Raw genomic sequence first — 15,300 nt, 5'->3', positions numbered from 1 at the left:
GTTGTCCTGTCAAGTAGCTGTCTGTATGTTTCAGATACTATTCTACCCTAATGGGCATCACTTCCCAGCTAGAATGGAACTCTGGTACTAACATTTTTAAGTGTAATCTTCTTTTTCCTTTCCCCTTTTCACCACTGAAATATGTGTGATCACATTGATAATATGCATGTCTTAGCAGATCCACCCTGAGGCTCCTTGCACATCAGCAGTGTGCCTAAGGCATGGTGACCAGAAACTGAACATCATTAGAAGATATCGACCTGACTGGCAAAATGTTACTTCACTATTTTCCTTCTAAGTGTTGGTTCCACCCTTGATGTGACAGCCCAATCTCCGCAGCTCACTCACTGTCAGCTACCGTTTTCTGTCTTGCAGTGACTCACATACATTTGATCTGCTAAATGCACACCTTTATTAGTGTTAAAATGTATGCTTACTATATCTATGCAATATGGGCAAATTACTGTTGCTAGAGGAACCTTAATTTCTTCACAAAATTTGTGTTTAAATATGTGAACTTTAATGATGGATCATTATTTTATGTAATCATTTGATGCTCTGAGGAGGGTGATTGGAGATGCTGTGCTGTCAAAGGTGCTGTGTTTCAGATGTGATTTAAAGTCAAGGCCTTGTGGACATTATAGACCTGTTGGCACTTACTGAAAAGTAAGTATATTAGCTTTGCTGTCTGCCCAAATTCCCACTTGGATAATTGCTCTGCCTGCTGTATATAAGAGTCACCAACAGATTTACTGGATGGGATATTCTTTGCTTCCTGTGCTCAGCTGTCTGTCATGTTCTGGCACACAATTTTTCTAGGTGTCCAGAAGGCATATCATGAGCCAATACATCAACAAAGCAAAGCCAAGCCAGTCAGCTGCAGTATGCTGCACCCTCTAAATAAATTCAACACCCATAAATAGGAAACAGCATCGTTGTTAATAATTGAATTGGGTGTTTCCATCTTCTTGGAGAAAACAGAGACTACATAAGGACAACTATAATTTAGATTACTGATATACCTTAAATATCAGAGGGGTAGTCGTGTTAGTCTGGATCTGTAAAAGCAGCAAAGAATCCTGTGGCAACTTCCAGAAGATTGGGTGTAATACTTAACATTCTGCTTCTGTTCCATACCGCAGAAAAACGCATATGCATCATTTAAGGTATATCAGCAGCAAAGAATCCTGTGGCACCTTATAGACTAACAGACGTTTTGGAGCATGAGCTTTCGTGGGTGAATACCCACTTCGTCAGATGCATGCAGTGGAAATTTCCAGGGGCATGCCTGTGAAAGTGTGGGATCATTGTCCAGGATCCTTGGGTGGCAGGCCAGTCCTTGCCCACAGGCAACCTGCCAACCTGAAACATATTCTCACCAGCAACTGCACACTGCACCATAGTAACTCTAGCTCAGGAACCAATCCATGCAACAAACCTCGATGCCAACTCTGCCCACATATCTACACCAGCTACACCATCACAGGACCTAACCAGATCAGCCACACCATCACCGGTTCATTCACCTGCAGCTCCACCAATGTAATATACGCTATCATATGCCAGCAATGCCCCTCTGCTATGTACATCGGCCAAACTGGACAGTCGCTACGAAAAAGGATAAATGGACACAAATCAGATATTAGGAATGGCAGTATACAAAAATCTGTAGGAGAACACTTCAACCTCCCTGGCCACACTATAGCAGACCTTAAGGTGGCGATCCTGCAGCAAAAAAACTTCAGGGCCAGACTTCAAAGAGAAACTGCTGAGCTTCAGTTCATCTGCAAATTTGACACCATCAGCTCAGGATTAAACAAAGACTGTGAATGGCTTGCCAATTATAAAACCAGTTTCTCCTCCCTTGGTTTTCACACCTCAACTGCTAGAACAGGGCCTCATCCTCCCTGATTGAACTACCTCATTATCTCTAGCTTGCCTGCATACATATATACCTGCCCCTGGAAATTTCCACTGCATGCATCTGACGAAGTGGGTATTCACCCACGAAAGCTCATGCTCCAAAACGTCTGTTAGTCTATAAGGTGCCACAGGATTCTTTGCTGCTGATATACCTTAAATGATGCATATGCGTTTTTCTGCGGTATGGAACAGAAGCAGAATGTTAAGTATTACACCCAATCTTCTGGAAGTTGGCATTTTCTATTACTCAGCAATTCTCTTCACAGATATTTCTATGGGCTCCCCAAAACTTATATGCTTACCTGAATTTTTTTGATGGTTCCTCACTGTTTGGTTCTCATTCTACTCCCAGCAAAAACATTCACTATAAGGAAAAAAAATTCTGATTCAGTATAAGATTTTCCAGAGACCAGTGCTACACACTTCAGAAGACAAGACCCATCTTATGCATAGCAATTCCATATCCTACCATAAGGAAAGTGTTAGAGTAAATTTTGCTAATTATTTTTGAAGTGACTAGTGTTTTTGGGTGCCTTTGCTTTTTGTGGATGCCTAACTTCAGACACCTTAAAGGGACCCTGTGACGGGTTGGATCACAGAAACCCCTTGGGAACTGCCAACTGATGTGCCAAGACTACTTCTGCCCCTGCTTTCCCTTCCAACTTGGGTCTCCAGCACCTTGTCTTGTTGAGCCAGACATGCCAATCTGCTCCAGCACAGACCCAGAGTCTGAAGCACGTGCCCCAGAGCAGCAGATTCAGCTGAAAGCAGCTTACAGAAGTGTTCCTGTCTTTAACACTCAGATATCCAACACCCATTGGGGTCCAAACCCCCAATAAATTCGTTTTACCCTGTATAGAGAGAGAGAGAGAGAGAGAGAGAGAGATGCACAGCTGTTTCCCACCCCCAGATATTAATACATACTCTGAGTTAATTAATAAGTAAAAAGTGGTTTTATTAAATACAGAAAGTAGGATTTAAGTGGTTCCAAGTAGTGACAGACAGAACAAAATGAACTGCCAAGTAAAATAAAATAAAGCACGCAAATCTAAGCCTAATACAGTAATAAAACTGAATACAGATAAAATCTCACCCTCAGAGATGTTTCAATAAGTTTCTTTCACAGACTTGATGCCTTCCTAGTCTGGGCACAGTCCTTTCCCCTGGTACAGCCCTTGTTCCAGCTCAGGTGGTAGCTAGGGGATTTCTTATGATGGCTCTCTCACTTTATTCTGTTCCACCCACTTATATATCTTTTGCATAAGGCGGGAATCCTTTGTCCCTCTCTGGGTTCCCACCCCTTCCTTCTCAATGGAAAATCACCAAATTAAAGATGGATTCCAGTTCAGGTGACATGATCACATGTCACTGTAAGACCTTGTCAAGTATAATTCCCAATTCTGGACCTTAGCGTTCAAAATATGGGTACTAGCATGAATTCCCCCTAAGCTTAATTACCAGCTTAGATCTGATAGGCTGCCACCAATCAGGACTTAGAATAGAGCACCTGATAGACTCTGGTCTCCCCCAAAACCCTTCCCTGGGGGTCCCAAAACCCAAATTCCTTGAGTCTCACACAAAGGGAAATAAACCATTCCCTTCCCCCTCCCTTCTTCCTCCCAGCTCCTTCCCGCCCTGGGAACACTAGGAGATCGCCTGATTCAACTTCTTGAATCACCACACTGAGAGGAGTGTTACCTTCCCCCTCACCCAGAGGCCGTACAGATTCAAGCTGCAAGAATCTAACACAAAGAGAAAATTTATCCTTCCCTTCTCCCCACCAATTCCCTTGAACCTTAACTAGGAGAAAAAAATTAAACAGGTCTTAAAAGCAAAACTTTTAATAAAAAAGAAAGAAAAAAGTAAAAGGTTTATCTCTGCACTTTAGATAGTAAAAAGTTACAGGGTCTTTTAACTATAAACAATAGAAAGAAACTTTCTCCAGCAGAAACACAATTTAAGCTACTTCCAGCAAGTACACATATGCAAATGATAAAAAAAAACAAGTTAAAAGACTATGACCGCCTTTTCTTACTTACAATTCTGAATAGATAAGAGACTGTAGCAGGGAGATTGGCAGAAACCTGGTTGCACCTCTAGTCCTGTCCAGGACCCAGAGAGAACAAAGCCAAACCCAAAACCCACAACCAAAGGCTTCCCTCCACGAGATTTGAAAGTATTTTGTCTCCTGATTGGTCCTCTGGTCAGGTGTTTGCAGGTTACTGTTTGCTAACCCTTTATAGGTGAAAGAGACATTAACCCTTAGCTATATGTTTATGACACGCCCCCCCCAAATCGCAGACAGTGGGGAACCTCACTGGCGGTGATTTCTTCCTATAACTTTAGAATAAACAGGTTAATACAACACATGTACCTTTACATATACTACTAAGTATGTAAACTACAAGACTTTCTACATTTTAAGGACAAATTTCAACCAGTGGATTCTGGGAAACTTTCACAAGAGAGTGCATCAGCTACTTTGTTAGAAGCTCCTGAAATGTGTTGAATTTCAAAATCAAAATCTTGGAGAGCTAAACTCCATCGAAGCAGTTTTTCGTTGTTTCCCTTGGCAGTATGAAGCCACTTTAGCGCAGCATGGTCAGTTTGTAGCTGGAACTGCCGTCCCCAAACGTATGGGCGTAGCTTTTCCAGGGCATACACAATGGCGTAGCATTCCTTTTCACTGACTGATCAGTGACTTTCCCTCTCAGACAGTTTCTTGCTGAGAAACACGACAGGATGGAAGTTGTGATCCGGTCCTTCCTGCAGGAGAACTGCTCCTATACTATGCTCAGATGCATCTGTGGTTACTAGGAATGGCTTGTCAAAGTCCGGGGCCCTGAGCACAGGGTCAGACATGAGTGTCGCCTTAATCTGGGTAAAGGCCTTCTGACACTCATTAGACCACTTGACTGCATGTGGCTGGGTCTTTTTGGTTAAGTCGGTCAGTGGGGCAGCGATTTGGCTGTAATGTGGTACAAATCGCCTGTAATACCCGGCCAAGTCTAAGAAGGATTGGACCTGTTTTTTTGACTTTGGGACAGGCCCAAAGATAGCATCCACCTTGGCCTGTAGGGGGTTTATGGTTCCTCGACCCACCTGGTGTCCCAGGTAAGTCACTCTGTTTTGGCCTATTTGACACTTTTTGGCCTTAACAGTTAGTCCGGCCTGCCTGATGCGCTCAAAGACCTTTTCCAGGTGTTCTAGGTGTTCGGCCCAGGAGTCAGAAAAAATGGCCACATCATCGAGGTAGGCAACTGCATATTCGCCCAGTCCTGCTAGTACACCATCTACCAGCCTCTGGAAGGTGGCAGGTGCATTTCGCAGCCCGAAAGGAAGCACATTAAATTCATACACCCCTGCATGGGTGATGAATGCTGACCTCTCTTTGGCAGGTTCATCTAGCGGTACTTGCCAGTACCCCTTGGTTAAGTTTATTGTAGAGATGAACTGGGCACGTCCCAACTTTTCCAATAGCTCATCAGTGCGTGGCATTGGATAGTTGTCTGGACGAGTTACCGCATTTAGCTTATGGTAGTCCAAGCAAAAGTGTATTTCCCCATCTGGTTTGGGTACCAGAACCACTGGAGATGCCCATGCACTGGTAGATGAGCGGATTATACCCATCTGTAGCATGTTTTGGATCTCCTGTTCTATAGCAGCTTGGGCATGAGGAGACACCCGGTAGGGTGGGGTTCTAATGGGGTGAGCATTACCTGTGTCAATGGAGTGGTATGCCCGTTCATTCCATCCTGGGGTGGCTGAGAACAATGGGGCAAAGCTAGTGCACAGCTCCTTGATTTGTTGCCGTTGCAGACATTCCAGGGTTGTGGAGAGGTTCATCTCTTCCATGCCACCGTCTTTTTTCCCTTCGTAGTAGACACCGTCAGGCCACTCAGCGTCATCTCCTCCCTGGACTGTAAACTGACAAACATGTAAGTCTCTGGAATAAAAGGGCTTGTGAGAATTAACATGGTACACTCTGGGCTTTAGGGAGGAATTGGGAAAGGCTATGAGGTAGTTAATAGCTCCCAGGCGCTCTTGGACCGTGAATGGCCCTTCCCATGATGCTTCCATCTTATGGGCCTGTTGCGCCTTCAAGACCATAACCTGGTCTCCTACCTTGAAGGAACGCTCTCTGGTATGTCTGTCATACCAGGCATTTTGCTCCTTTAGGTTTTCTTTAGCAAGGACTAAAGAGTGTCAGAGGGTGTTTTGTAGGTTGCTTACAAAGTCCAGAATGTTAGTCCCTGGAGAAGGCGTAAACGCCTCCCATTGCTGCTTTACCAACTGTAATGGCCCCTTAACCTCGTGGGCATACACAAGTTCAAACGGTGAAAACCCTAAACTGGGATGTGGTACAACCCTGTAGGCAAAAACCAACTGCTGCAACACTAGGTCCCAGTCATTGGAGTGTTCATTGACGAATTTACGTATCATGGCCCCCAAAGTTCAATTAAACCTTTCCACCAGGCCATTTGATGGTGGTACGGGGTGGCAACCAAGTGGTTCACCCTATGAGTTTCCCACAGTTCTTTCATGGTCTCTGCCAGGAAATTAGATCCTGAATCTGTAAGGATGTCGGAGGGCCAACCTACCCTGGCAAAAATGTCTGTTAGGGCCAGGCATACAGCTTTAGCCCTGCTGTCGCCTAGTGCTACTGCTTCCGGCCATCGGGTAGCAAAGTCCATGAAAGTCAGTACGTACTGCTTTCCTCTGGGTGTCTTTTTTGGGAGAGGACCCAGAATATCCACAGCTACTTGCTGAAATGGGACCTCAATTATGGGGAGTGGCTGGAGAGAGGCCTTGACCTGGTCTTGGGGTTTTCCCACTCTTTGGCACACCTCACAAGACCGGACATACTTGGCAACGTCCTTGCCCATCCCCTCCCAGTGGAAGGACTTCCCCAACCGGTCCTTGGTTCTGTTCACCCGAGCATGGCCACTGGGATGATCATGGGCTAAGCTTAAGAGCTTTTCCTGGTACTTAGTTGGAACCACCAACTGTTTTTGTGGATTCCAGTCTTCCTGGTGTCCACCAGAAAGAGTCTCCTTGTATAAAAGTCCTTGTTCTGCAACAAACCGGGATCGATTAGAAGAGCTGAGAGGCGGTGGGGTGCTCTGTGCCGCCGCCCAAGCTTTCTGAAGGCTGTCATCTGCTTCCTGCTCAGTCTGGAACTGTTCCCTTGAAGCTGGAGACACCAGTTCTCCCTTAGACTGTGGACTTGGGCTTGGTCCCTCTGGAAGTGATGTAGGTGATGGGGTTGTTTCCGCTGCTGGTGAACCACTCTCTGCTGGTGCACCAGGGGGTATTTCAGGCTCTGGCTGAGCCTCTTGGGTGTGGTTGTCTGCTGCTTCTGCCAGTTCAGGCTCGCTGGCGCCCTCTGGCATTAGGGTTGAAGGTGGATTTGCAAGCACTGTCGTCAGTGCTGGCACCTGTTCTGGTGCTGGCTGCTTTTCCAGTTCCTGGTCTGGGACTGGAAGCACTGTGGCTGTTTCCATTGTTGGCATGGGATCTGGGTCCACTACCTCTGTCTGGGTTTCTTGTAACACAGATGGGGCCTCTGTGGATGGCTCAGGAACAGGAATGGGTCTGGAAGCATGCCTGGTTTGGCTACGTGTAACCATTCCCACTCTCTTGGTCCGCTTCACCTGGTTGGCCAAATCTTCCCCCAGTAGCATAGGGATGGAATAATTGTCATAGACTGCAAAAGTCCACATTCCTGACCAGCCTTTGTACTGGACAGGCAGTTCAGCTGTAGGCAAGTCTACAGCTTGTGACATGAAGGGGTAAATTGTCACTTGGGCCTTTGGGTTGATGAATTTGGGGTCGACGAAGGATTGGTGGATAGCTGACACTTGTGCCCCCGTGTCTCTCCATGTAGTAACCTTCTTTCCGCCCACTCTCAAAATTTCCCTTCGCTCCAAGGGTATTTGAGAGGCATCTGGGCCTGGGGATCTTTGGTGTGATGGTGGTGTAATGAACTGCACTCGGTTGGGGTTCTTTGGGCAGTTGGCCTTTATATGTCCCAGTTCATTACACTTGAAGCATCTTCCAGCTGACTGGTCACTGGGTCAAGGTGGGTTACTGGAGACTGGAGAGGTGGAAGAATAGGGCGTCTGTGGCTTTCCTTGGGTTGTAAGTGGGGTCTTTGGCTGCCCTCGGTTGTAGGGTTTATTGTCGGTGTGCCCCCTCGGGTATTCGCTCCCCTTGACAATAGCTTTTTTCTTTTCTGCCACTTCCATCCATTTGGCTCCAATCTCCCCCGCCTCGATTACCGTTTTGGGTTTCCTATCTAGGATGTACCTCTCTATTTCTTCAGGAATACCATCTAAGAACTGCTCCATTTGTATCAGGAGGTGCAGCTCATCCAGATTGTTAACCTTTGTTCCTGATATCCAGGCTTCATAATTCTTTGCAATGTGGTAGGCGTGTCGGGGGAATGACACATCTGGTTTCCATTTTTGGTTTCTGAACCGCCGACAGGCATGTTCAGGTGTTATCCCCATTCTGTATCTGGCCTTGGTTTGAAAAAGTTTATAATCATTCATTTTCTCCTTAGGCATTTCAGCCGCCACCTCTGCTAAGGGTCCACTGAGCAGTGGCCTCAATTCTACCATGTACTGGTCTTCAGAGATGCTGTACCCAAGGCAGGCTCTTTCAAAATTTTCTAAGAAGGCCTCAGTGTCATCACCTGCCTTGTAGGTGGGAAATTTCTTGTGCTGTGGAAGCATTATTGGTGAAGGGTTGTTAGGGTTGGCTGTGTTCTGTTGTCTAGCCTGTTCTAATTCCAGGGCCTGTCGGTGGATCTCCCTCTGGAGTTCTATCTGTCTTCTGTAGGCTGCATCTTCTTCTTCTTGTTTCCTTCTGTGGGCCACCTCTTCTTCTTGTTGTTCTCTTTTGTGGGCTGCCTCTTCTTCTTCTTGTTTCCTTCTGTGGGCCACCTCTTCTTGTTGTTGTTTTCTTTTGTGGGCTGCCTCTTCCTTGGCTAGTTCTGCATTAATTAGTTCCATCCATCTCCTATGTTCATTTTCTTTGTCCATGGCTTGTTGCCATGCTCGTTCCTGTCTCAGGCTTTCCTTGGAACTCATGGTTCCGGCTTTCTTGTGCTGAGGTGCCTTCTGGTGTTTACTGCCTGAAATTCAGGTTCTCTGTTGGCTTCCTGGGGTTGCTTAGCAACAGAGTCCTTTTAACTTCCTAGCCTCTCCCGAAAGAGTTAAAAAGCAAAAGAAACTGTCTTCCATTTACAAATGTGTTCTGCTGGTGTAGTTGACTCACAGCTGGAGTTCTATTGTCTAACAAAAGACCCCTGTTAAACTTAATGGCCCTTGCCTGAGGCCATATCTATGCACAGCCAGACCGAAGCAAGGAAAAAGAAATTCTCTGGTTGCAGTTTAAAAAAATAAACCCTTTCCCTCTGCTTATAACCAGCTAGCAGAGAAGCAAATTAATAATCTTACTGGCTTTTGGATTCTTATCTTTCCCACACGCTGCACACCATGTCAAGTATAATTCCCAATTCTGGACCTTAGCGTCCAAAATATGGGTACTAGCATGAATTCCCCCTAAGCTTAATTACCAGCTTAGATCTGATAGGCTGCCACCAATCAGGACTTAGAGTAGAGCACCTGATAGACTCTGGTCTCCCCCAAAACCCTTCCCTGGGGGTCCCAAGACCCAAATTCCTTGAGTCTCACACAAAGGGAAATAAATCGTTCCCTTGCCCCTCCCTTCTTCCTCCCAGCTCCTTCCCGCCCTGGGAACACTAGGAGATCGCCTGATTCAACTTCTTGAATCACCACACCGAGAGGAGTGTTACCTTCCCCCTCACCCAGAGGCCGTACAGATTCAAGCTGCGAGAATCTAACACAAAGAGAAAATTTATCCTTCCCGTCTCCCCACCAATTCCCTGGAACCTTAACTAGGAGAAAAAAATTAAACAGGTCTTAAAAGCAAAACTTTTAATAAAAAAGAAAGAAAAAAGTAAAAGGTTTATCTCTGCACTTTAGATGGTAAAAAGTTACAGGGTCTTTTAACTATAAACAATAGAAAGAAACTTTCTCCAGCAGAAACACAATTTAAGCTACTTCCAGCAAGTATACATATGCAAATGGAAAAAAAAAACAAATTAAAAGACTATGACCGCCTTTTCTTACTTACAATTCTGAATAGATAAGAGACTGTAGCAGGGAGATTGGCAGAAACCTGGTTGCACTTCTAGTCCCGTCCAGGACCCAGAGAGAACAAAGCCAAACCCAAAACCCACAACCAAAGGCTTCCCTCCACGAGATTTGAAAGTATTTTGTCTCCTGATTGGTCCTCTGGTCAGGTGTTTGCAGGTCACTGTTTGTTAAGCCTTTATAGGTGAAAGAGACATTAACCCTTAGCTATCTGTTTATGACAGACCTCATTACCCACTTGCCAGCACACATGTATACAGGAAGACTTACAAGTAAAACGGAGCCATCTGCAGTCAATTGTCCTGGTTGATGGGAGCCATCAGGATTCCAAACCATCATTAATGGCCCACACTTTGCATAATACAATAGGCCCTCAGAGTTATATTTCATATTTCTAGTTTCAGATACAAGAGTGGTACATTTATACAAATAGGACGACCACACTCAGTAGATTATAAGCTTTGTAATGCTACCTTACAAGAGACCTTTTGCATGAAGCATATTCCAGTTACATTATATTCATACTCATCAGCATACTTTCATAAAATCATATAGAATGCAATGTCACAGACCCGATTCTCAGAAAGAATGTGATTGGGAGTTAAAAATCCTAAACATACCCAATCTCTGTATTCCACTAGATATCTAAAATGTTGTAGTACAGAAGGACTGGCATGAAGTCAGTAGAGTGCCAGAACTCAGCATAGATTCACAGATTTGAGGTGTGTGTGTGTTCTGGCGGAAGGGGGATGGGGAGAATAAAGCACAGTCTCAGTTAATACCAACATACACAAAATGAGAACATTTGGTGCAGAGCACATCTCCAGAATTTTGTTTTTTTGACTGCATTGAAATATCTAGAACTTGGTCTTTTTTACTTTATTCAGATAACTGTACTAGTAGAAGAAGAAATAAATGGAACTGTTTTGGTAATACACTGTTGTGTATTTCCCACTCTTGTGGGACAAGGTTCACATCCTGCCCTTCTCTTAAAGAGGTACTCACTTCTTTCCAGCAATAGTTCACTTAGATTTCCTCTTCAAAAACTGAAAGATGAGAGAACAGACGTATGCTGGCCAATGGTTCAATGAGCAAAGAAAGCAATGTAGGTTATTAGAAACAATGGCTAATGTAATACTGTCAACCTCTAAGAGCATCTTATCACAAGAATCACACATTTAACAGTTAAGAATACTTTTCATTAAATAAAAACTTGCTCCAAATGTAGTGCCTTTCAACTTTTTGCATGACACTGTCTGAATTTTAGCCCTCTTGTCAATTAGAAAATATGGTTGAATATCTAAGACTTCCTTTGATTAACAGTTTAGCTTATTTTAGTCTACTGCTATTTTTAAAGCTTCTGGAATCACTTGGCACTTCACAAAAATATTGGTTAGACCCGAAACAAACCAGATAAATTTGCTGACACATGCCTTCAATCTGCCTTTGATTTGATAAGTAAAATAGAGCTTAATATTGAACAGCACATTTTTTGCATCTGTAGACTGGATCCTGCACAGATGCTACTAGTTTGCAGTTTCCAAACGATGGGCCATACTGTATATTGTTCTTGATATGTGCATGCAGCTATGATTTGTCACTAGAAACTAGATGTCATCAGTGAATGCACAAAGTATATAACATGCCAGTCAAACACAATACCTATCTTCTATTTACATATGCAAAAAGCATTAATAATAATAAAGATGAGCAGCATGGCTAGACATTCAAAAGATGTATTCTCATTATAAGAAAGGGGGAATTGGCTGGCAGGATTCTCTCTGTGAGGTCTCGCAACTCTAGAACTTGCTCCATGCCTTCATCTGAAAAAGTCTGAATCTGGTGACATTCTGGGTATGCTACAAAAGACACCCCTTTCATAGGGTGTATAGAGAGGGTAAGGGTGTGCTTCCTGTAATAAGAGGATGGAGAGACATTTCTCTAGGTGTCTAGCTAGCAGTCTGAGTCCTGTGAAATACTAATTTAAAATATCTGGGATTTTATTGTGTTAATTTTAAGGCACCTAGAAACTTGGACAGAATTCTTATATTTTAAATCTAAATAAATAAGATCTCAGATTCTGAAGTGCTCAGCACCCACAATTCGAGGCAGATTTTCAACAGAGTTTAATATTCCATGTACTGGGCTCTTCTGAAAGTCTAATCTGAGCTCTTTTGAAAATTCTGACCTACTTGGCCCTCATTTGTTAGTGCAGCATACATTAAAACGTGTTTTAATATTTCTTTCAGGGCTTTCCTAGAACAAAGCTATTAAAACAATGTTAGATTGGTTTTTTTCTCTGAGGAAATCAGACAAAATGTCAATCAAAACTATCAATTACTAACCCAAAACCCCACTAATTGACTGTACAGGTTTTAATTTTATGAGATAGTGCTGTCCTTCTGAGAGCTATTCAGGATGAAGTTTGAGAACAGCAGCTTACTGAACATGAAAGATTCTTCCAAATCACAACAGAGATACTACACTCGATTCTGATCTCATTTACTCCAATATACAGGAGTAACTCCAAGAAAGTGGGTGAACTTTACCAATATAAGGAGGAACAGAACCAGGGCCATTGTTGGGGACTTTGCAGGCAGCTATCACTACAGCTGTCTTTGACCTTCCATAAGAAACAAACAAACAGTCTTCAGGGATTAAACATTCAGCCTGTGTGCAATTCTCTAGCTGCAAGAGCCCATCACAAAAGTATCCTAAAAATGATTACACGAAATTGCTGTAGCATCCACTCTTACTCTGCATATAAAGTCGCAAATGGACCTGTGACAGCAAGGAATATAGTGCCCAATCATCAGCCCTCTTACGTGGGAATGCAGTGTTGCCAACTCTCATCATTTTATTGCACATGTCCTGATATATGACGTTGTTCTTCAAACCCTGGAGCCTAGAACCATGTATGTGTATTCTGATTTTTAAAGGATGTTTCTAGCCCTCATGATTGCAGAGGAAAGCTTGAAAACACAATCCAAGTGCACCCTTAGAGGTTCCAAGGCCTAGTAAAAATAACCCTAAATTTATTACTGTTAATCTCATTTTTAACCTATTCTCATGATTTTGTGGGACTGACCCATGATTTCTGAATGCTCGAGGCTGAGAGTCTACAAGTCAAATGTAGTAGTCATATCATTAATCTGTGAAGATGGGAGTGTACAGTCTTCCTACACAAAGCTTTGGCATTCATGTGTGTTAATGCTAAAAAGAGTGATGGGCCTCTGATCTGCAAAGTTGGGAGCTGGATACAAGCTGTGGCGAAGTGTGGGGTGGGTGAAATGCTTAGATCTGAGGATGTGTGGCTTTAACCTGTTCTGGAGAGTACAGCAAGCTGCAAAGTTTAAGCTGGATTCTTCGAAAATTTGGAGGATGAGACCATGTTGATGTCTGGATTTAGGATCAGGCCCATCTCTATCTGAAAGCTGGATTCATTTTAAAAATGGGATGGAAGTGCCAAACTGGTTTAGTACTAAATTAAGACTGCAGTTCCTTCCAGCCATGTCAACAGTCTGCTTAAAGGGACCAATCCTATCCTGGGAATGAAGAGGTTCACTTGCCTCCAAGAGGATAATGGAATGCCAGTGGACTGCACAGGCAAATGACCGAATTTAATGAACCAAGACACAAGCTCAGCTGAGACAGTGTAACCAACTAATCTGCAAGCAGGTGCATGAAAATGGTGGTGAGAAAGTCTGTATCTAACACACAGATTTACTTTCAGGTACATCTGTGCATCTCATTCAGGCCTTTTACCCCTTACCTGCATACACAATTTTAGAAATATTTAAGGCAACTGATTATCTTTGCCTAGAAAGCCATGAATAGCCTTATGTAAAGGAGAAGGTGCACAACAGCCTCCTAAGACAACAGTGATGAGTTAGTATTTCAATTGTCTAAATGCAGAATGAACTTTAGTGCATTTTGCTACCTTGCAGTCATGTTAATACATCTAGATTTAGCATCTACAGGATCAGAAACCTGAAAGTGTTTGAAGCGGTAACACTGCCTAGATGTAATTTCTCTGGAAGACAATACTCTTAGGTATGTCATTACACACCATTTTGTAAATGGTTGCTGTATTCTATTACAGAGGTAGCTGCAATTCAGTACCTGGGGAAAGAACTCCCTTAAATACAGAAAGAACCTTAAAACTCTTGCATGAAAAGTTCAATAGAAGCAAAAATATGTTGCAAACAATGCCTGGTATATCTTTACTGAAAACTCTGATGTATTGCATGATGTGAATAAAGCCCAAAGCCCATTTCTGATTTAATTAAGTCTACAAGTACATTTAAAGAAATAGTTAATAAGCCATACTTGAAAAGGCTGTTTCACACTCAGTGATGATTTTGACTGATGTGTAGAGATATTTTTATTGCCAAAGACAATAAAGAAAAAATCTCTACACATCAGTCAAAATCATCACTGAGTGTTAAATAATTTTATCTGGCAATAAAAATTCGACTGTTCAACTCCAATGTGAAATCAGTCCTACTGTATGGAGCTGAAACCTGGAGGACAACCAAAACAACCATCAGGAAGATCCAGACCTTCATAAATAGCTGCCTCAGAAGGATTCTCCAGATCCGCTGGCCAGACACCATCAGTAACATCCACCTCTTGGAGAGGACCTGTCAACTCCCAGCAGAGGAAGAAATCAGAAGGAGAAGGTGGGGTTGGATAGGACATACACTACGCAAGCAGCCAACTAACATTACCAGACAGGCACTGCGGTGGAACCCCCAAGGCAAGTGGAAAAGAGGCCATCCAAGAAACACCTGGCGACGTGACCTTCAGGCTGATAGCAAAAAAATGGGCTATACCTGGAACCAGTTAGAATGAATGGCCCAGGATAGAGGACTCTGGAGATCTGTTGTTGGTGGCCCATACCCCGATCGGGGTGATGGGCATGAGTGAGTGAGTGAGTAGAAATATGCTCTGAGGTAGAAGATTTCTCCAGTTTGTAAATTCACAGTAATAAAATTCATGCCTGTTTCATGTCAGCAACAACTGAAATGACATGGGGATAACATGTGGCAGCTTTAATTACAGCTCAGTCATTTAATTAAAACAGCTGTTAATTTAAGCTGGAAAGAGAATCAGTACTTTTGGGGGCATTAAATGAGCTCCCTATCAGAAGCAGGGGGGATCAGAACAAAAAGCAAAGGAAAAATACCAGCTC

General features: G+C 43.5%; 1 protein-coding gene across 1 annotated transcript in view; it reads left to right on the top strand.

Moving 5' to 3' along the window:
- The first annotated feature begins 1,980 nt into the window (after window positions 1-1,980).
- LOC127053333 (zinc finger and SCAN domain-containing protein 12-like) overlaps window positions 1,981-15,300 on the top strand; it is a 377,840-nt gene continuing 364,520 nt past the window's right edge. Inside the window, exon 1 of the mRNA XM_050957889.1 lies at window positions 1,981-2,045. The gene's annotated coding sequence lies outside the window, so the exon portion shown is untranslated. The remainder of the gene's footprint in view (window positions 2,046-15,300) is intronic.

The sequence above is a fragment of the Gopherus flavomarginatus genome, chromosome 6, assembly GCF_025201925.1.
Source record: "Gopherus flavomarginatus isolate rGopFla2 chromosome 6, rGopFla2.mat.asm, whole genome shotgun sequence".
Classification (NCBI taxonomy): Eukaryota; Metazoa; Chordata; order Testudines; family Testudinidae; genus Gopherus; species Gopherus flavomarginatus.
This window is presented reverse-complemented; position numbering and strand designations above follow the sequence as displayed.